Source organism: Equus przewalskii, chromosome 17 (assembly GCF_037783145.1).
Source record: "Equus przewalskii isolate Varuska chromosome 17, EquPr2, whole genome shotgun sequence".
Taxonomy (NCBI): domain Eukaryota; kingdom Metazoa; phylum Chordata; class Mammalia; order Perissodactyla; family Equidae; genus Equus; species Equus przewalskii.
The window spans coordinates 67,102,839-67,125,723 of record NC_091847.1 but is presented as its reverse complement, the minus strand read 5'-3'; the positions used below and the strand labels follow the sequence as shown (position 1 = coordinate 67,125,723).

The 22,885-nt window shown below is 44.2% G+C and overlaps 1 protein-coding gene and 1 long non-coding RNA gene across 12 annotated transcripts in view; one reads left to right on the top strand and one right to left on the bottom strand.

The window, feature by feature from the left end:
- MYO1B (myosin IB) overlaps positions 1–7,504 on the bottom strand; it is a 180,822-nt gene extending 173,318 nt beyond the window's left edge. For 3 of the 11 annotated variants that reach the window (XM_070581672.1, XM_070581678.1, XM_070581685.1), the window contains exon 1: positions 6,558–6,709. The gene's annotated coding sequence lies outside the window, so the exon portion shown is untranslated. Of the gene's footprint in view, positions 1–6,418; positions 6,722–7,276 lie in introns of those variants that run through there. The other 8 variants (XM_070581690.1, XM_070581691.1, XM_070581671.1 and 5 more) reach the window with 8 other exon arrangements.
- LOC139076834 (uncharacterized) lies at positions 5,977–21,864 on the top strand. Its single transcript, XR_011528827.1, has 3 exons — positions 5,977–6,278; positions 7,950–8,274; positions 21,241–21,864. It is a non-coding gene; the product is annotated as an uncharacterized lncRNA (long non-coding RNA).
- Positions 21,865–22,885: the final 1,021 nt, after the last annotated feature.

Genomic DNA, 22,885 nt, shown 5'->3' with positions numbered 1-22,885 from the left:
CTCAGATACAATGAGGGGGTTACAGCGGTGACCTTTAAGGTTCCTTCAACCTTAACACTCTACCATTCCAAAAATTGGGCATTTGAAGTCAAAATACCAATTTAATCAAATTCTACCTTTCAAGAAGGTGTGAAACGTATAGAATATAGGATAAAAATAAACAATCCAAGAGGAACTTAAATATATGGATGAGAGGTTTTAAAGAGATTAATCAATTATGGATGTTTAAGAGATATCCCTGAAACCTATAGAAAGTTATAAAATGTAACTCCGGCCCCCTCCCCTAGTGTCACAGAATACTCAGGATTCTGCTTCTGCAGAAAGCAGATTCCTGAATCTGATCCAATGAGGCAGTTCGTATATTCTTATGAATACCTCTCAACCCCCTGAAGACTTCAGGCAAGTGAGAAAGAACTTTTTCCTCGATGGCTCACATCAGGGGGAGATCAAAACTGCGGTCAACTTACTACAACTGTACGCAGACTGCAGGTGGACTAGCCATGCGAATTGGCCTAAACCCAATGTTTATAAAAATTAAACTTTTCCTAAAAGCATTTAGGCTGGGACTCTAAAATGAATAAAATAGTGATGATCCTTTTGAAGCACTTTCAAGGGAAAAAATGATCAGCTAGGAACCAAGCATATTCCCAATCTGATCACTGCATATAGCCCTTTGGGGTCTAATAACACAGAATTTAAAGGGAAGCAGCACGAAGGGAGGAGAGGGCAGGTCTACACTGGAAAATGCAAGGGGGCCAGCAGGGATTTTTCAGTCAAGGGGTTTTTGGTTTGTTTTGGTTTTTCTGGTTGAAGTGTGTGAAAAGTACTTTCATGAAACCAGTGAAAATGAGTAGGCAAACGATGCGCACACATATTACAACAAAACCAATAATTAATAATCTGTTCCACTGTCCTTTCAACTCAGTTTTCTAAAATCTCTTTACGGATGTTGAATTTTTTTTAACAAGTTCAAAAACTTGTACGATTCTGAATTGTATTTTCATTTTAACACAGCAAAATGAAGCCATCTGCGCAATTTCAAAGCGTCTTGAGTCCACGCAGGAAGGCTGGGAGAGTCCCCGGGGCGCAGGGAACCGTCTCCTGCCCTCTACCAAGGAAAGCCAGGCACCTGGTCTTTTTAGAAGCTCAGTGCAGTTATTTATCTGATAAGCGAAGGAAGAAGGTCAATTGTCACTTTTCTCCAGACTCCAATTTCAAATACCGCCTATCCTGAAACAGCAAAATTCCATACCAACTCCTTTCTTCCCCGCCTTGTCGGAAGTCTTACTCCCTAAGCCCCAGCTCTCCAATGGTGCTCTCACCACTTCATTCACATACAGCAGACCCTGAGCTCCGACTGGATGCCCAGCAGCGAACTCTGCTCAGAGAGCCTGGAGAACAGAATCAGATGAACCCCCTGAACACTCCCAGATGACCATCGACTTCCTGCAGAGAAGGACACGACCGGCAGAGGGTAAGACGGCCAGGCAGGGACCAGCTCCTCCAACTCTCACTCGCAGGCTGGATCTTGTTTCACCAAGTCTCCTTCATTTGGGGGAGCAGAGTGATGCAGGACGGGGAGCTAACCACGACAACCAGAAAGGAGGAGAAACTGAGAAGCATTTCAACCATCTCTCCCAGCTCTGGACTAGCCAAGGACACTGACACCCACAGGAACCCTGCCTGCAGGTGACAAAGGAAGCCAGCTAGGAGGGACAGAGACTGTCGGGTGGGTGCTCCCTCTAACTCCTTAAAACAAACTCCACAAAAGCAGCCCAAAGCTTCAAAGAACACTGCACCATGAGGCGGTGTATTGTTCTGGAAAGTGTACAGTCTTGGGCTAGGTCCCCTCTGCCATGGGCAAGTCACTCAGTTCCCTCAGGCATTCCTACCTCCTACTGAGGAGAGCGATGAGGATTAAATGTAACAAGTTATGGGAAAATACCCAGGATGAAGCCTGACACAAGGCAAGCAGACAATACTTAATGGACTAGCATGAATGTCATATAAAATATGAATGATTCATTCTCTGGGGACTTGGCATTTCTTGTCCACAATGCGAACATTCAAGTCTATGAACAGCCTTAGCAGGGTTGAATTGACAGCCTCAACAAACAGAGGATAAGGATGGGATGCTGGCAGGTGTGGAGGACACCAAGGACTTGCCACATGCTGGGGCGCCCATGTTATTCAACACCTTCTCCCACGCAATGGTACTTTATACATCCTCAGGGTCACTCCTCAGGCAGCAATTTACCAGGATGACACTTCCTAACACCCCAACCAATTCAACCTTCAGAGGCAGGCATCCAGAGTCCTTTCCGTTTCCTTCCACCCCGTCAGAGGTTGGAGGAAACAAAACCAAGGGCAAGGAAGGAGCCAGCACTGTGTTTGCCTTCCTCCCACTCTCTTGCTTTTGTTTGTTTTCAGCTTTTGTCTCGGCAGCAGGTGTTGGCGTGGCCTTGGTCACCACAGCTGTCACAGTCATTTTCTTCATTTCACCAACATCTACTCTCTGGGCACACCAATCTGCCCTACTACATCCTCTGAGGCACAAGAGATTCCCTTTATTGATTTTTCATGCATGCCTTGCATCAACTGTGTGCTTAATAAAATACCAATTGATGAAGAAAGTACTGACAAGTGAAAAGAAACCTACGAAAGGTTATAACAGCGCAATGCTGCTGAGCATCTTTCATCCTTCTTGGCTGCCAAGTTGGAAGGTGCTCCCTGTTAGAACTCAGCAGACCACATATCTGCGTCCCTTCTAAACATGCTGGGGCGGGGGGAGGATTTTAATAGTATGAGGAGACACACATTACCGCACCTACATCACAACCTCAAAGACCCCAAACGGTGTCCTAGCCTGAAATAACTAAATAAGCAAAGGTAGAACTTTCAAAGTCTTATCTTAAAAACAAAAAAAACAATATTGACTTTTCCATTTGCCCAGAAGCTTTCTGAGAAATCCATAAACAACTAATGATGCCAGGTGTTAGAAACCATTCTGCCCTGCTCTTGATGGTCACTCTTGGGTCAAGGTCAGGCGCCTCATGCCCAGCAACACTCTCCATTCCACCCAAGGGCGGACACCACTTCCATTCCCTTTCCACATTGATGTCTAAGCCAGTTCACTTCCCCAGTGGGGAAAGGATGAACACAGAAATCTTGTGGAACGTGTGTTCCCACAGAGCTCAGAAATGTGATGATCTCAGAGGATACTGTAAAGAAAGACCCCTGACACCTCCCTAAGGAAGAATGTCTTCTGTAAAAGGCGACTCTCAGGACAAAAACCATGTGCTGGGAAAATCTACAGCCTGCTGCTCGTATGTTTCCAATTCTGATGTCCCACTTCCTCTTTATAATCACATTCCTTCCCCCCGACTTCTCTCCTAAAAAGACACTTGGCAGCGGGTCTCAGGAAAGAAGCAAAGTGGGGTGTTCTAAGAAAGACTGTCAGGTAAAACGAGCTCAAATGGATTTCAATAAATATAAAACACTTGACTACTATATTAGATCTATTCCATTCCACTCCTTTTAAATGGTTCCAAAACAGAACTTGTTTTTAAGTGTTGGCAGCCTACCTTTTTAAAAAATAAAGTTTCATTCACTTAAAGCTTATTCACACAGGCCATCAAAGAGCCAAAAGCTTTTTAACAATACAGTTTGAAGAGCTGTGATGGCACTAATCTGGCCTTCCAAATCTATCTCGCAGTGGGTTTTGGAAGGATCAATTAAGATAAGACATGTAAAAGTGATTTGAAATCTGCAAAGGGCTAATCAAATTGTTGTTATTCCTACTATTAAGAAATATACCATTCAATGTCTACTTAAAAGAGCGTGGACCTTGGACTCAGAGACCCAAATTCGAATCTCACCTCTGCCACTTACTAGTTACCCACACAATAGGGTACAAGAGGCAAGTTACTAAATTCCCTAGGCCTCAGTTTCAACTGTAAAATGGAGACAATATCCACTTTAACAAGTTGCTGTGAGGATTAACGGAGTAATGTATGCAAAACACTTTGTACAAAGTAAACACTTACTAAAGGACAGCTGTAACTATTGTTAGGCTACTTAATTAAAATTCAAATGTCCAGCTATTGATAATAGAAGGGAGAAGTCAAAGGGGAGAATCTTGCCCAAAAGGAGGACAAATCCTAAAAACATGGATCCTACACTGTGAGGATCCCTTCTTAGCCAAACACCACTCCCAACCCCCACCCCATCCCCACTGACGTCAGAAGCTCCTTGTTGCTTTGCATAACTGTGCAGCAACCAGAGAGAGTCAGTCTAACTCCAGGCTTGACAAAGTGATGATTCATCCCATCCCATGAAGGGGGTGCAGCCTGTAGCCAGCCTCACCACACAACAGGGCATCCAGCAGGACAGCCAGCGACCAGGGACCAGCTACTTAGGAGAATCCCGCATCCGTGTCTCCAGCAGCAGTAACACAGTTGTATGCTTTGCATTTTGTTAATGTATATTCCAGTAAGCACTGGGAGGAATCCAATTGTGCTACATTTTACAAAACAATTCACAACATAAATGAAAAGTCCAAAATGGCAAGACAATGATAACAAAGAAGTCTCCCACTGTTCGCTGCCCATGGCACCATGGTTTGCCAGACAGCATGTTAGTTATAATGACAAACAGCTTGATGGCTGGACAACATCCCACTTCAACTTCACATCATAATGCCTCCTGAGGACACAGCTTTTCAGCCTGGCCTGAAATCTGACCACATCCCCCACGAAAAAGACAAACCCTCAGCAGTAGCTCATACAGCTCTTTTCCATTACCATTTAGTGGGCACAAAACATTTTTTCCCCCAGAGTAAGCTTCTAATTCGCCTTCTAAGCTTACGAGGCTTTCAAACTAGGTTCATCCTAAAACGCATGGCCAAAGGGGTATTTACCGGTGGACCCGCTGGCTTGTCAACGAGGCAGCACTGTGTCATTCCCCAGCCCTGCCTGCAGCCACACTACTATAACTGAATGTCTCCTAAATTATCACCACAGTAATTCTAACCTTCAGCCTGAGTTTGGGATCCTTCCACCAGGGTCCCATAGGCACAAACCATGAATGCCTGGAAATGTCAGCCTCCTCCCAAAACAGTTTTGCTTGAAATACCCCATCCAAAAAACAGTCACGATGCCACTCCCCATGGCTCCCTCCCGAGGTCAGCCAATCCTCTCCGGTTTCTCGATTCCAATCTAGGAAAGGGTCATTTAACAAATGCCCAACATATTACATTTAATTCTACCTACTCCCCAAAATAATTCCCATTCACCATAATGCTAAGTATTCTGTTTCTTATTCCAGATGACCCACACTGGGGGAGCGAAAGCACAGAAACCTTGGCTTCTCAACTCAAAACCCAAACGCTGGTGTGTGTGGTGTGTTTTCCGGGAAGAACTGTAAAAGGTTTTTCAATTCAGTGTTACATAATCTGATTCATTTATTTAGCAATGTCTAATTTTCTGGTGGTTTCCCCCTGAACATTCCTGAAAAATGGTTATACTACATTACAACGGAGAAAACTATTTGGTGTCTAAATCGATTCTATAAAATTTGCCTCCTACCCATTCCAGCCAATACCCACTAGCAACACACACAGATCCACAGGCACACACATACACATGAATATCCTGATTCATTGCCCAAAAACAATTCTTCTCCCATTGTAACTAACAAGATTTGATTTCAGCAAACTAACATTGGGAGCGCCTACAACTCAGGGAAGTACACAACTTGTTGCAGCAATAAATGCTTGGCCGCAGCCTGAACAAAGCAGTACAAACAAGCTCCAGAAACCCACACGGCCCTTGGACAAAACGTTGTGTTTGTAATCAACTCCCCAATGCACTCTCATCACCCGCTCCCCAACCCTCTTCCCCTGCCCTGACTCGCGTTCCTAATCTGGTTTCCATTCCAGCCCCGCCCCCTCCCCTTCCCTCTCTGGGACCGTGAATCAATCCCTTCCCCGGCAGGAAACGAGACGCAGGGCAGCCCCCTCCGCTGCGGCGGAACAAAGGAGGACAGCGCAGGAAGCCCCATCGGGTCCGGAGTCCCTTCTCCCACGCCGCCGCCGGGGCACGCCGCACCTGAACCCCACTCCCCAGGACGCCCCATTGTTCTCTCTCCGCTTTCCTTCCCGGAGGAGGCCACCCCATGTCCTTCCATAGAACCAGGGGGCCAGGAAACAGCTGTGGGCCAGAGAGATGGAGGGGGTGTGGGTGAACACGAGGAAGATCTGGATCCCACTTTGCCCACAGGTACGAGGGGGATGGGGCAAAGTGAGAACAACTTAGTTTACGAGCCCTCTTCTCTCCCATTCGCCCCCGAAGCATCTGCCGTCACGACCACCCTGCGCGCCCTCCCGCGTGCGCGTGTTCTGGCCGCAGCGCCGCCTCACCCGGAGGACGGAGCCGCAGCCCCCGCTGACCTGTCCCCGCGCGGGGGCGGCGGGCCACCGGGACCCGGGCACAAAGGCGCGGGCGCCCGCCTTCGCGCCGCTCGCGCAGGGCCGGGGGACAGGGAAGGCGCCGCGCTACCTGGCCGGGCGCGCTCCGCGCCGCGTCGTCCTCCCTCGCGCCGGCGGGGTTCCTGCGGCGGCGGCCGGCCCTGTGCGCCCGCGCTGGGCTCCGCGGCGCCGGGGCTGCAGAGGCGCGGCGTGCGCACTGCTCGGGGCGGCGCGGGCGCGGCCACTCCCCTCCGCCCGCAGGCCGGGGGCCGGCCGAGGGGCGGGGGCGGCGACCTCGCCGCCTGGGATTCGCCCCGCGGCGCGCCGGCGGGCCCGGGCCGGCCGCACAGCGCCCCCCGGTGAGCGCGGGCCGCAGCCTCCGCACCGGGGCGCCCCGACGGGACGGGGACGGAGACGACGGGGCGGGAGAGGCGGCCGTCCCCTCCCAGCCCCGCGGAAGGCGCGGTCCTGCCACCTTTTTCACTCCCGCATTTTCTGACATCAGACGAGAAATATAATTACCGGGCGGGGGTGGGTGACAGCTGGAAGCCAGCCTGGGGGCAAATACCAGCAAAAAGTGGGAGTGTTCTCAATTTTTCTCCACCTCTAGATAGAAAAAAGTGTCGATGCCCAAGAATATCAGAAAATATCAATTTGACCAAAAGACAAAGAAAGTGTACTGAGTGGCAAAGTGCTTTTACAAGGTTTTGACATCTATTAACTCGCTCATTCTCACATAACGCTAAGTAGACACTGGCCAGTTCTCTGTTACAGGTTAATAAAAGACAGTTTGAAAGAAATTGCACATACCTGTGCACATCTGAATATAGTGCATTGACTGGCACTGGGTGACACGAGCAGCGATGGGGTGTTAAAATTCTTGGGCACGTTGGAGAAGCCACAGAAGCAGCACCTCTAGCTTCTCGGTCCAGGTGCCCCCGCCTCTTTGTAGAATTCAGAACAAGCCGCTTGACCCAGTCCTGGTTTCCTCATCCCCGGGGAGGGAAGGGTGCTCACTCAAACTTACTCACTGGGTGAGGTGAGGATTACTTAGCTAAGGTGTTAAAAGCACTGTAGACACAGTAATTATTACTCATGGTTCTAACTGCTTTATCCTATAATGAAGTAAATTGCCATAAATGGGGCCAGGTTTACACGGACTGACCTATATCTGGAAACTGTCACTAAAATGAGGTGAACCAAAGAATTCAGACCATATATAGTAACTCTGCTCCCCACAGACACAAGAACCACAGGCACTGGGATTTGTCAAATGCCACCAGTAGAGTTCGGAAAGGTGGCAGTTCCCTCAGATTGTATCTGCTGGGAAATGTACCATCATTGATGACACCATCAGCATCAATTCAGATTTGCAGAAGGCATGATAATGGTCTAAGCTAAGACATACTGAGTATCAGGTACTGTTCTTGTTTAATTTTCCCCAAAACCTGGGAGGTGAGTTACTCTCATCTTTGTTCTACAGACCAGGAAAGCCAAGAACAGAGAGATCTTCCAGATAATCAATGGCTATGCTGTTTTGAAGTCATGCCCACAGATTCTTTGACACCCCTGCCCTTAAGGAGTGGAGTCTAATTGCCCACTTCTTGAATATGGGCTGGACTTAGTGACTGGATTCTAGTCAATAGAATGCAGCAGAAGTGGTGCTCCGAGACTCCTGAGCCCGGCTCATCAAAGGAGCTACAGTTTCCACCTGGCTGTCTCTTGGGACACTCGCCCTTGGAATCCAGCTGCCCTGCTGTGAGGAAGCTCGTGCCACCTGGAAGGCCATGTGCGGCTGATGGTGCCAGGTGAGGACCTAGCGTACAACCAGTATGTGAGCCGCCACACCTGTGAGTCAGTGAGCCTTTGAGGTGACTCCAGCCCCTGTCACTGACTGACCATGCTTCATCAGAGTCCTAGAGAGAAAACCTAGCTGAGCCCAGCCAGCGCCCAGAAACGTGAGAGAGAGAGCAATAGTAAGAGGTTGTCCTCGAGGGGGCTGCTACACAGACGCTCAAAACATGGCAGAGCTGGGATTTGAACCTGGGCAGTCCCACTCCAGTCTCCCATACAAGCAAGAGCACCACCCCCCAGCCCTTGATCACCCGGCCTAGATAACACCCTGGAGACGCCAGCCTTCACAGCAGGTGACATATAAACCTGCTACCTGGCAACGCATTTTAGACTCACTTCTCCATTTCGCCCATCTGATTTTAGGTTCCCAAGTGACTGCTTCTAGCAGTTTGGAAATTAGGGCACCTCTGACCTCTGCTGTCCAGTCCAGCTTTTCAAAATAGCGGAAATTCAAATGGCAGGTTCACAAAAATAAAATGGAAACAAATGGTTTGAAAGAGTGGGGGAATTCTATCACCTTTTGATCTTGAAAGATGGCCAAGTTTTCATAAAAAGTAGGTTTGGGACAAGTCTGTGCTGAGTAGGATTATTGAGAGAGCTGCTACGAGGAAGGTTTTGGAGCTCCTGCCTCAAGAAAGAGAGAGGGAACGTGGTTATACTGAAACAGTTCCGCCTCTAGAAGGACCTTGTCCAGTGGGGACACTTGAGTCTTTCTCCCTGTTTCTCAGCAAGTTCAGAAAAGAGAGTATTAGAAACTGTTGAATCTATCCTAGTAAACACTGAGAAAATGAACCAAGAAGCTATTAGAAAGCCAAAAACATTTCTAGAGCAAAGCTATGCTTCTTTTAAAAATACCGTTAACCTAGTTTTCATAAATCTCAAAACCCAAACTTTTGAAGACATACCACAAGGTTTTAAAATGCCTTGACCTTCCTGGCTGCTCTTTTCAAAAGTCCGTCAATCAACAACTTTTGGATTTTAGAGATGCAGATTACAGTTGTTCTAATAATTGGCAAGAATAAATAATAAGTCCACCAACTGCAAAAGCATTTTTTACTTTCCCCTCAGTCTGTTTGGAGGAAGTAGAATAATATATGAAGACGCAGAAAGACTGTTATTAAGATTTCAGGGTGAAAAACATAGATTATCAAATTACAGGAGTAAAAGAATATAGGAAGTGGGCTTGACCTCAGTGAAAACATGCAGCGATTCCAATTAAAGCCAGGGAAATCCTGCCATCCTTGTGGGAAAATGGAGAAACTAAAGCACATCTGTGTGTGTCCCAGGTAGAGAATCGCCACTAAGTGTGTAGGGTTGTTTTGTTTGGGAGTTTTTTTCCTTAGTTGTTTTTATATGAGCCCTTTTTAAAAAAAAAATTAAAAACAATTCAACATTGGGGAAAAGACCACCGGAACGACCCCATGACCTGCTTCTGCCTCATTTTGGGCTAGCAAACGAACAGCCGGCTGGAAGTCAGTGTTAGATTTGCCCACTGGCCTTGTCTGCAACTAGCTTCAGCATTTTAGCCAGAAGGCTCATGGTCTCTCTGTTTAGCTATTTTGCCTCTTCTTGAATGGATTAAGGGCCTTCTAGTTCTAAAAACTCTAAGAGCCTTTGTCTTTGCCGTCGTTTCTCTCCTCGTCTACCTACCCAAACACTGGCTTTTCCCCCACTTCACTTATCCTTTCAGAAGAAACTCAGTTCACCTGTTCCTGACCATCTTCTGGAACTGGAGCCCACTTTCTTTGGTAACATCTTGATGCCTCATCTTCTTAGTACCTATTAATTTGCTCCAGGTTTTGAAATCTTTCTAGTTCTTCTCTTTTAAATGGTTGGCCTCTCCAACTGGATGGTAGATCTCTAGATTAAAGGAGTAATTCAGTTTGAAAAACCAGGCCCAGGACAAGAACTATCTCAGAGAGCTTACTCTGTTCTGGAAGATGTTCTAAATCTCTACATGTATGTTAATTCATTTGACCCTCAGCACAGCGCAATGAGATAGGTTTTTATTATTGTCCTATTTTACCGATGATGAAACTGAGGCAGAGAAAAGTTAAGTTACTTGCCTGAGGTTACACAGTAAGAATGTTAGAACCGGGATGTGAATCTTGTCAGTCCAGCTTCAGGGCCCAATCTCTCACCTCAAGGCTGTCTACCTCCTCTCACATAGGTGAGCGTCTCATCTGTAAGCTTTTTTTTCTTTCGTCTCTGAAAACAAGTATTGTCTTATTTCTTTAGCATCTCTCTCTTAGTTTAGAATACTGCTCCGACTGCTGTATGCCCTGAATTTGCAGTTCTTAAATAGTCCGTGCAAAAGCAAATCTTCTTTATGTATTTAAAGAGTGCTTGGAAAATAAATGCTTAATGCTTAAAGTATTTTTTGAATTTCAGATTAGGTATTATAAAAAATATCTCTATAGCATTTTCAGCCTCCAGGACTCGGCAGTAAAAATACAACTCTTCCTGGAAGTCTTTAAAAAGCTATAGATAGAAAGTGGCTGAGCTTGAAAGGTCCCATCACAAGAAAAAAATTAAAAATTGTGTAACTATGTACGATGACAGATGTTACCTGGACTTATTTGGCGATTTCGTGACCACGTGGTGATACAAATATCAAATCATTACATTGTATACCTGAAGCTAATATAATATCAGGTCAATTATACCTTAATAAAAACATTAATAAATTTTCAAAAATTAAAAACTGGATAAATGACAACTAGGATGGTAGAGAATAAAAAGACTGATGGAATTTCTCCCGGGCAGAAAAATTCACTAAAGCCTTTGAAGTTAAAAAGAGAAAAATTCGAAGAGCTCACCAATAGGGTTCCTTAGAGCAATTACACTGTACGAAGATCAAAAACAACTATTCTTTCTAAAAGTGTAACAATGTAATGGAGCACTAAAATCAGGCAGTGAAACTCAAAGTGTAATTTTTTCCTCCCCAAAATGCATTTGTCTGCAGCTCAGAATACTCTGAGTCCTCAAATAAGTAATAGACCCATTTCCAGGAAGTTTAAATTGCCTGAATTTTTCCCCCGACATTTTATAATTTAGCGTTTTGTGATTGCAACTAGTAAAATAATTGTCTTTTTTATTTTCTCTCAAGCTGTGACAAGTTAGTACCATTATGGCAAAACTTTGCTGTTAAACGATAAATCAATCTGGAAAATGACTAGACTTTTTTTCCAATCCTTTTTAAAGAGCGTTTTCATTTTCCTCATGATAACTGGGGAGCTTGTCATCTTGTTGCTGAGGAGACCCGAGGAGGACTGTAAGGAAAAGCAAATATTCTGGCTAAGGAAAGAAATAGTGGCTGTCTATAGCAAAGGAAGAGCGGTTTAGCAAACGTATGAAGTAGTATTCTGTTTCTGCCTCAGTCCCTAAAACTGAATGTCCGTTTATTTGAGTTTGGTGTATACATTCATCACGGGTGTTAGCATATGAAAATGCTGATTGAGAAAGATAATTGTGTAACAAAAAATATTTTAATTTATTCACCACCAAGACGACATATAATCCAGGTTTAGGGACTATTGACTAAATAAACCAAAATTTCACTTGGAATATTAAACCGAGGTTGCGTAGCAGCTTGCTCGCTGTTTCAGCAGCGTTCTCAGTCTTGACATCTCTGTCCAAGATGAGAAGCTCCGTGAGGCAGAGTTTTTGTCTCTGTGGCTCACTGTGGCATCCCCAGAGCCCAGGAACATACAGGGTACTCAATAACTATTGTTGAGCTGATGAAAGAATTTCATAAATTATTATTATTACTTTAAGTAAATTGAACTGACCTATAATCTCAGTGAATACTTCCAGATGGATCTTAGAGCATTGCACGGTAGAACAACAGCGGGTCCTTGCTGATGGGTTCCCGGGGGTGATCTCCTTCAGCTCTGAATAAAGCTGGAAAGATTTTAGAGAGAGCAACACCAGAGCACTGCCACTCATGCCGAGGAAGCAGCGGACCACGTGAGCCAGGACGTTGAGGTCAACCCAACTCCCAAAACAGGTGTGACTTCTACCGAAAAGATACATAATCTCCTTTCCCATCAGACACACCGAAACCTGGGTGTTTCTCTCGAAATCCATTCATGTTACTATGGCTAAGAGAAGGGAGCAGACACGTCCCAGACTCTCTGGGACCCTCTTGCCAGGCTTCAACCTCACCTGCGCCAACCCTCCTTTTGGTGAGTGGGCACTTTACAAGTTCTTCCCAGATCTTGAGTCTGGACCTGAAATGACCTTGAGACAGCTCAGGGTGCTCAAATGTTTTCTCCTCCCGTCTGAAAATTGCTTCAAAAAATTCCTGTTCTCCTAAAGTCTCCTCAAAACCTGTGTCTACTCCCTGAGGCGTCCTGCGGAATCGTGCATGCTTCTGCAAGTCCGCAGTTCCGTTAAATTGGAAAGCACGTTTTATCACTTTTGTTTTCTTTATGAATCTTTATCAGCCTAAAGCACCACCCAAGTGTGTCTTGCGTGTGGGAAGAAGAATCTCTTTATTTCCTGTCATTTCGGTGCCTGAATGCTTTGGGTCCCATTGGGTGATTTTGATGGGTGCTGCAGTTGCTCTAGATTATTGGCCATAGAAGAACCTCAACACTGGGGACGCCTTCCATTCCAGTGCCTGTGGTCAGACGCCACCACCCCCGGGCCAGAGAGTGAAGCAGATAAGACTTGCCCAACATCGATATGTATTTATGAAGTGTCTACTCAGCCCTGTGCTGGCACCATCCCTAGGATAGGAAGGTAAATGTGACAGTCTGGGTCTGGGACCTTCCAGAATTCAGGGTCTAACTTCAGGTCCTTGGCACCTTCTTCGTGTGAATGTAACTGCCTTTTCCTTTGTAATATCCTCCCAGGCCGCAGGCAAAGGAGGGCCCTGCTGCTGCTCTCAGGCTCCCCCAGGGCTCACCGTCCCACCCAGCTCCTCATATGCTGCCTCCAGGGTTTTTACGTCAGTGATGTACAACCTGGGGTCCAGGGGCTACAATATAGTCCCGGATTTCAATTCTCAGTAAAAGAAAGCGACCTTCATTTTCCTCCATTTCAAACATTTAAATATCACATTTCAAATATTCAAAAATTTAGTAGCTAAAAGACATTTTTCTAGTCAGTAAAATAAAACGTTAAAGAAACAACTTGAGTTGTCTTTTCAACTGTGGCCTCCTATGGGCTTTGGGATTTCAAGTTATATTTACTTCTTTTTCATACAAATAATGTTCAAGGTTTTGTAATAACAAACATGTGTTATTTTTATAATCAGGAAAAAATAATAAAGCTATTTTCATCTTGGACAAAATATGTGGCCTGTAAACTTTTTTTGGTTGTTTTTCTGAATTGGCCCTGATGAAAAAAATAAGTAAATAAACACTGCTCACATGCTTTTTCTAATACCTTTCCATCAGAACGTTTCAGTGCTTGATGATCTTTTCCATCATGATATGTTAGAAACTGGCAAACCTGATATCTACCGCCTGCTGAGTGAGAGTTTGTGTGGCTTTGAATGCAGGCTACTCAGATTTGGTTTTTTTTTAAATTATTTTATTTAGATTATATTGGCTTATAATATTGTATAAATTTCAGGTGTACATTATTTTCAGTTTCTGTGTAGACTGCATTGTATTCACCACCAATAGTCTAGTTTTTATCCGTCACCATACACATGTGCCCCTTTACCCCTTTTGCTCTCCCCGCACCCCTCCCCTCTGGGAAACACCAATCTGTTCTCCTTATCTATTTGTTTGTTTGTTTATCTTCCACATATGAGTGAAATCATACAGTATTTGTCTTTCTCTGTCTGACTTATCTTGCTCAGCATACTACTCTCAAGGTGCATTCATGTTGTTGCAAATGGCACAATTTTGCCTTTTTTATGGCTGAGTAGTATTCCACTGTACATATATACCACATCTTCTTTATCCAATCATCGAGGATGGACATTTGAGTTGCTTCCACATCTTGGCAATTGTGAATAATGCTGGTGAACATAGGGGTGCATATATCTTCTTAAACTATTGACTTCATGTTCTTTGGATAAATACCCAGTAGTGGGATAGCTGGGTCATATGGTATTTCTATTTTTAATTTTTTGAGAAATCTCCATGCTGTTTTCCATAGTGGCTGCACCAGTTTGCATTCCCACCAGCAGTGTGTGAGGGTCCCCTTTTCTCTCTGCATCCTCTTCAACACTTGTTATTTCTTGTCTTGTTAATTATAGCCATTCTGATGGGTGTGAGGTGATATCTCATTGTGGTTCTGATTTGCATTTCCCTAATAATTAGTGATGTTGAACATCTTTTCATTGGCCATCTGTATATCTTCTTTGTAAATGTGTTCACCTCCTCTGCCCATTTTTTGATTGGGTTGTTCATTTTGTTGTTGTTGAGTTGTATGAGTTCTTTATATATATATTGGAAATTAACCCCTTGTCAGATATATGATTTGCAAACATTTTCTCCCATTTGGTGGCTTGTCTTTTCATTTTGTTAATGGTTTCCTTTGCTGTGCAAAAGCTTTTTCGTCTGAAGTAGCCCCATTTGTTTATTTTTTCTTTTGTTTCCACAAGGTGCTTGGGTTTCTTTTCTGCCTGTTCTTTAATGGGAGACGAGCTTCTTGCCATTTCATGCAGTCTTGTTGCCCACAGGTAGTGGGCAGTGTGTGGGAGGCTTTAACGGTGATTAGGAGTGCTGGGGGAAGTCTCTCCACCACCAGCCTTGTGGCTGGCTGTGATAGCCCCCTCAAAGGAGGAGAGGGCTGTGGAGACACAATCTACCAAAGGTGATGCATCCAGGATCCTTGGGCCAGTGTGACAGCCTTGTCTTAATGCAAAGGGAGAGTAAAATCAAGATTTTAGGTAAAGCTGATAGAGATGGGGGGGTGGGGGCGTGTGTCTGCTAAAGCTCTCAAAAATGGCTGGCCCACTAGATACATGTGAGAACTTATGTATAGAATCTTCAGATTCCCAACTAGCTGTTTCCTAGGTTAGTTACTGTTACAGACACCATAGTTCTACCTGGTTTCCATTCAATAACACTTCATCCAGGACTCCTTGCTTTTGAAATTAACCCTGGAACTTAAAGATTGTAACCCCCGGACCGTATCAGTGTGCTGAGATGTCCAGGTGAATTCTACGTTAGTAACCTCAAGGGGTGGTAGGGCATATCAAAGTCTTAAGGAGTGGATGATGTTTTATTCTATATTATAAGTATGTTTTTGGAAAAAAATGTTTCTTTTATAATGTAAATTGTTGTAAGTAAAATTAGAAAAAATCTGCTTGCTGGGTAGAAATATTCAGACGATTGAGCCACAATGCTCAGGGAGAAGAGGACTCTATCTGATCAGAATTTTGGGGTAATAAAGTTGCACTCTTATGTTTATTGAAAAAGGATCCCAAGTCTTCAAAGCTCTCTCTCCCAACAGTCAAGTTTGGAAAGCTTACTGGACATGTTCTGTCTACTACCTCACCTCCCTTTCATACTCCAACCCTTTGCTCCTATGACGGTGTTAAAACATCTTGCCAGTGTCCTCAGTGACCTTTCAATTGTCACAGCTTAAAGGCAGTTTAGGTCCTTGTGTCACTTGACCCCTCTACCACATGACCCCTGCTACCTTCTTGAACCACTCTTCTTAGTTAGCTTCTGTTTGCCAACCTCCCTTCTTCTCCTCTTAATGCTCTTGCTGCTTTTTCTCAGTATTATTGAGCATTCCTTTGTCTCTACCTTTCCCCCTTAAATGTTGATGGTACCTTAGGTTCTCAACTATTCTCAACTCTCTCTTCTCTCTAATCTCACCCACACCCAAGGCTTCAACGACTGAAGACTCCCAAATTTCTGTCTCTTAGGCTCAAGTTCCATACATTAAATTGTCTACTGAACATCTACCTCAAACTCAATATGTTCAGAACATGAAAAGGGAAATCATCATCTCCACCCAATCCCAAGCCCATTCCCTGTCCTTTATTCCTAATCAGGGTGAATGGCACCACTATCAATCCAGTCACCCAAGCCGGAAGCAAATGTCATCCTAGACTCCTCTCTCGCGGTCATCTTCTGAATCCCATCAATCTGGGTGTTCCGTTGTTATTCTGCCGTATAGTTGACTCAAAGATCCATGCTTTTTTCTCCACACTCATTGCCCCTGCCTTCTTACTCTTAGAGCCTTTGGCTTCAGGATACTCCCTTGTTAGTATGGCGTGCATATGCCTTGTGCTTCCTCTCCAGCCCATCTCCCACCATGCACCACCCAGGCCCTTTGCACCAAGTCATTCCAGTTCCTGATCTCTCGAGACTGTCTATCTCTTCCTTTGCTTATGCCGTCTCTGCTGACTGGGATGCCTCTCCCTCCCTTTTCCCCTGGCCAACACCTTCTCATTCTGGAAAACATCACCTCCTCTGAGAAGATCTCCTGATGCCCCAAAACAAGAAAAGAGCGCTTCTTCAGTGCTCCAATAACACCGACTTCTGTCATAGGATATACCATACCCTGATCAAATTACCTGTTTATCAGTCTCTTTCCCTACACTGAGATAATCTTGAGGGCGGAATCATGTCTTATTTGTTTCCTCATTCCTATGTTCTAACATAGGTCCTGGAATATAGTAGCAATCAGTGCTTGTTGCATGAATGAATGAATGAATAAATGAATACTAAGCGTTTCCAGTATCTTCTTTCATGGGTCTTGCATAGTTCTTATCACTCAATTTGAAGGATTATCCCTTTCCTCTTATAGCAAGCCTCAAGAATTTTAGTGTAATAGTCTCTTCTAATAGGCTCAAATACAACAAATAGCTAGAGTTGTTTAAAAGAAAACCAATTTTTCCTTTTTAATCAATCTTGGAACCAACATCTCCTATTACTTCTCATATATACTCTCACGCCTTGATGCTAAAGGATTCTCATTTCTGTAGAAACAGATACACTAGGCTGACTCCGCTCAGCTTATCACTAATGTTCCATAATGGTTTCTCTCTCTACTTCAGAGCCCGTTTGTATGTTTTTCCTAGTCTTCCTGCCCAAGTCAACCCATAAATATTTTTAATCTATGAACTTTTAAACTCGAAAGGATTTATTGGGCCACTTTAAATACTTATTTATTGCTTGCATGGGACTGAAAGATCACAGTGGCTTAGGATCAATTGCATTTCATCTTTTCAGTGCTTATTTCACAGCTGAGCACTTCTCAGAGTTATGAACATGAGTCCAGCCCCGGACAAGCCATAGCAAAGGCCAGAAGAATGAGCAAAATTATCCACCCTGGAACCCTCTTGGGATAGCAGGGACCGAATAGGCAGCTCTTCTGTGACTTATTACAGAGTATATGTTACACTAGGCCCCAGATCAATCCCAAAACGGAAGTCTTGTGTCATGAGTCTTTCACCACAGGAAAGCAATGTACACATACATTCAACAATAACACTCCATAAATCTCTGTCCCAATTACAGAACTTCATCTCATGTGGTGCCAATAGAAAGAGAGAGATCTCAAAACAGCAGGAGGAAATTACTGTTTCATGTGCAGAAACATTTAATATCACTATAGAGGAATCTTTTAACACAAGTAAGACATGGAACTATCTGTCTCAGGATAAGTCCAAAAGAAGGAAGAATCTCTCCAAACAGCATCTGAAAGATTTTGTATTTTGAAGTTAAATTCATCATTTGCAAGGAAGAGAATGAGAAGAAAATACGTTATTTATAAAACTATGGTTACTTACAGAGGCAATACCCAGGGTATCCTGAATATGGACGGAAGTATAATATATGACCGAGGACCATGTGTGAGGCAGGGGGCGGGGGAGTCTTAATCTGGAATCAACAAGCCTGCTGAGATTTATGGCCAAGTTTGTGTGTGTGTGTGTGTGTGTGTGTGCAGGCACACACACGCACATGCTCACTCACAATCACGGCACGTATATCTATTTCTCTGGAGAGAAGTTTCTGACCAGTCCTCGGATTCTCAGAAAAGGACTTTGACTCACAAAGTGTTGTTGCAAACCACTGCTCTGCGGCAAATATTTCCCAGATTCATAAACAAGATGTGTTGCTGTCAGGTGAGATGCAAGGTTATTGAACACAGTGATGACCAAAACTATATTACTGGAGTCCTGAGGCAGTGATGCAAAGCAGATGGGACATGCCCACTCGGATCAGAATATGAAAGAAAGTCACTCAGATCTCACATATCGTTTTGCCGTAAAGCCCATATTAGTCAGGTAAGGGCAGAAAATCCTCCTCTCCATGTTTAGGAGAGTGCAAGCAACAGGATTCCCTGGGTGCACGGAGAAAACGATGCTTCATCTCTTTCGCTAGTGCACCACTCATGTGCACCCCAAATTTACCTTTGACATTGAATCTGACAGCTGTTAATTTCATAAGGTTTACTATGTGTAAAAAAACCCAAAGGAACATATAATAAGGTCATGCATAGCAGCATTCCAATCTGGAGAACTGTTGACCTGAGATGTTGCTGTTGTGGTTTGTTGTTGTTGCTGTTTTCTTTCTTTCCTTTTTTTTTTTGGTGAGGAAGATTAGCCTTGAGTTAACATTCACTGCCAATCTTCCTCTTTTTCCTGAGGAAGACTGGCCCTGAGCTAACATCTGTGCCCATCTTCCACTATTTTATGTGTGGGATGCCTGCCACAGCATGGCTTCATAAGCAGTGTGTAGGTCTGTGCCCAAGATCTGAACCCTGTGAACCTCAGGCTGCCGAAGAAGAGCAAGCAAACTTAACCACTATGCCACCAGGCTGGCCCCACTGTTTTCTTTTTTTAATTGTTTTTTTTCATCTTTATTGTTTTATTACATCGAAATGATGATTAACTCTCATGTCTGGGAATTTTGTGTCTCTTTTTCCACATGGTAGACCTGCTAACACATTAATCTAAATGATGCCTGATTCAGTTATACACGGAGAAGTTTCCATTACCATGTGTAAATTCGCTGACCTCATTAGTCCAAAAATCAATTCATTTGTATATGAGTATCATTTATGTAAATTATACTGTTAAGATTTAAGCTATTGCTTGAGTGTTTTCTCTTCTCCACCTACAACTCATATTCTCCTCTAGCAGAGTTGTATAAGCTGTTGTAACAAATAACCATCCAAATATATAATGGCACAAATGCAATAACAGTTTGTTTCTTGTGCATGTGCCAGCTTGAAGATGGTGCTGCTGTTCAGTAGGCTGCCTTCTTCCATGTGGTGATTTAGGGACCTAGATGCGTTCTGTCTTATGGCTCTGCCATTTTTGAGGACTTGTCATCTAGATTCAGCTTATGAAGCCTTTATAAGACTTGAGTTTTGAGAATTTCAGATGAGGTTATAATTTCTTAAATAGGTTTTAGAATACTGGTTTATTATAAAAGGATATAACTCAGGAACAGCCAGATGGAGGCATAGAGATGCACAGGACCAGGTATGTGGAAAGGGCATGGAGCTTCCATGCCTTCACTGAGCAAGCCACTCTCCCAGCACCTCCATGTGTTCACCAACCCAGAAGCTCCTGTTTGTTATTGTTGTCACGTTGAGCCCCCTATTTCAGTTGGGGCCCAACTGAAAATAGAGAGACCACTGTAGGTGTTTCAAACAGAGAGAATTTAATAGAGGAACTTGTTATACATGTGATGGAAGAACCAGAACTGAGGAGTTAAGGGGTGGTGGAGGTGACCCCAAGATTAACCACAGTCAGAGCCATTAACCTCCCCCACCTCTATGGCTGGAAGGACTCAGGGAGAAGGTGGTGTTATCAGAGCTTGGAAGATGGGATCATCAGAGAGAAGGCAGGAGCACCGAGGGAGAATTCTTGGCAGATGCTGAGACCACAAAGGGAGGGGCTATCTGACAGCAGCTGGAGTCGTGGAGGAGAAGCAGCCACTGCAAGAGAAACACACTCAAAATGGAGGGGAAAAAAAAGAGGAGAAACTCTCTGGCTCTCCCTTCCTCCCACTTCCCAATCTTCTGCCTGTGCCTCCTATTGTCTCAGCCTACGTGGAAGCCAGAGGGCAAAGAAGCTGGAAAATTCACTTCTTCATGATAGAGAGCAGAGCAGGGGAAAGGCCAGAGCCACCAGGCAAATGATCGGCACATTTCTTTTTTGAAGATGATGTTGAGATGAGTCTGCAGAGGAAAGCCACATGGCTATGGAATTCTTTGTTGATACGGGGAGGGGAAGGGAGGTCAAAGGAAGAAAGGTAGGAAAACAAGAGGAAGTGACAAAGATTGGGAGTCAAGAAGAGTTAGAAGAGAAGGGGGGAACCCCTCTCCAAGTTTGCTAGAGCAGCCGCTCAGATCAGAAGCCCTGTTTACACTCACGTACAGTGGTGGCTAGAACAGGCCGACAGAAGAGTCAGAGAGCTGCAAGCGACCTTAGAAACCAGTGGAGAACTAAAATCCAAACTTTGATGTTGTTGAAGTTTGTTTGCATTTAGTTCATAATTGATTGAAGTTAACGTGAATTTAATTCTCTCTTGTCAAAATGGAATTTACATATCTTTCAAGAGTCTTATGAAGGGATTTCAGAAAGCCAAACCACTGTGGGGCCTTGTATTGAGCACAAAGGCAAAAGAACTGAGAACAAACAAAGCAACAGAAAAAATGTGTGTAGGGGGAGAGGGTGTGGGAGACGAGAGCCCAAGGGATTTCTTTAGCAATGTTTGTTTATGGCTGTTTCAAATTAAGGAACTAATTTTGGATTGGGGAATAAATAAAGTTCCTTGAGAAATAGAGGACTATTGCTAAGAACACAGCACTGCCTGTAGTTAAGCAGGGAAAAAAAGTCTACTCACACTTATACCTGGCTTGTTTATTCTGTGGTGTTAAGGTGTTTGTGAAAAGAATCCAATGCACGCTATTTTTCCTAAAGTTTCCTGTTTACCTGCTCATGCAGAGAAATAACCAGCCCCTCTCCTATTTTCCTTACTCAGGTCCGTGATGAGAGCATCTCTTTAGAAGAGGCAAGAGAGGCACCCCTGGAACCCACATCAACTCTTTCAGGCACCATTCAGTCACAATCCAGAGCCTGGTACTGTGTTCCTGGCTTCTGTGGACTCCCCTTCATGGGCTGGTGCACATGATTTTTGTCAGATGAGCAAGGGTGTCTTGGCCCAACAATATGCTTTGCTTAAGAGCTTAGTAGAAGGCAGTCCACGTGGAAACAGTTGACCGCTCTTGAAGAAGGCCAGTTGTCGGTGTGAAATGGAACCTCCAGAGCAGGGTAGCCGGAGCCCCAGGCTTGGCTGCCCTGAGCCGCAGGCATGGGTTTGCACAAACTCCATTCCACTGCTGTTGACTTCACTGGGCCAGGCTCAGCTGCATGAGAAAGGAAGCCTGCCTGAAGCTCTAAAGTGTCTTATAAAATCATCCTGCCAGTATTAAGACCTCACCCAGAAATAGTTTCAGTTTTTGCGTTTGTTTTTTGAGCCATTCAAAGAGAATATTGCTATGGGAAAGTTCCCCTTTACTATTCAGTCTCATCAGCTGAGTTATTAATGGAAAGTAGTTCATGGCAACCATCTCTACAGTGCCAATAAATGCCTAGTGTTAAAACAGCCAATGAAACGTTGGTCTTCTTATGTGGATCTTCTTAAAATAGTACCCTTGGTCCTACCTTTGAGAATGCTGAAACACGCCATTTCTGAAACATGTCTTCTTAGTCATTCTTGTCGTTGCTTACAAGCCCCATTTTTCAAACTCTTGAATGTATCAGTCCATGCCAGGTAAAAGAGATATTGGTATGGAGAGAGCATGAGATACTAATCCTACTTTTAAGAGTTTGTGATCGTCAGTTAAATAATCAGTCTGAGTTATCAGCTCAGTGGCTCTTTTCTCTTCTCCACCCCTGAAGCTCCTTAAAATGGCAATCATTTTATCTACGTGTTTTCAAGTGTCTATATAAGCCAGGCACTGTGCTTACTTCATTTAACGCTCACAGATATCCTAAGCAGCAGGTAAATTAATCATGCCCATTTTAGAAAAATGGAAGTTGAGGTTCGGAGAGATTAAGTAATTTTTCCAAGAGTTACACGATTATTAAGCAGTGAAGCTGGGATTCAAACTCTCGATTTCAAAGCCCATGCTCTTAACGACTATACTCAGGACTGCCTTTCCAGGGTGTGCAAGCGGGGCCGTAGCACAGGGCCTGACCCCTGGAAGGGCCCCACACTTGGTTTAATGTTCTGCTGTCACTGTCTTGAAATTCTCAATAATTCTTCATCAGGGTTTCTGCATTTTTCTTTCGCTGTAGGTCCCACAAATCTTGTAGCTGATCCTGAGTATACTGTATTTCCTGACATCCTAGATGAATACTATATGTAGGAGTTTAAAATTTGTCAACGAAAATAATCCATAGCCAATCTATAGACGAAAATTTGGGAGAGTTTATTCTGAGCTAAAATGTGAGGACCATGGCCCAGGGCCTTTCTTCCCAATGGAAGAAAGGGCACCGAAGAAGTGGGGTGTACAGAGTGGTTATATACCCCCAAACAGGATGTTTCACATATGATTGAAATGTCCATTTTACAATAGTCGCGAGACTGCTCTGTCGGCACAGCAATTGATGGAAACAGCAGG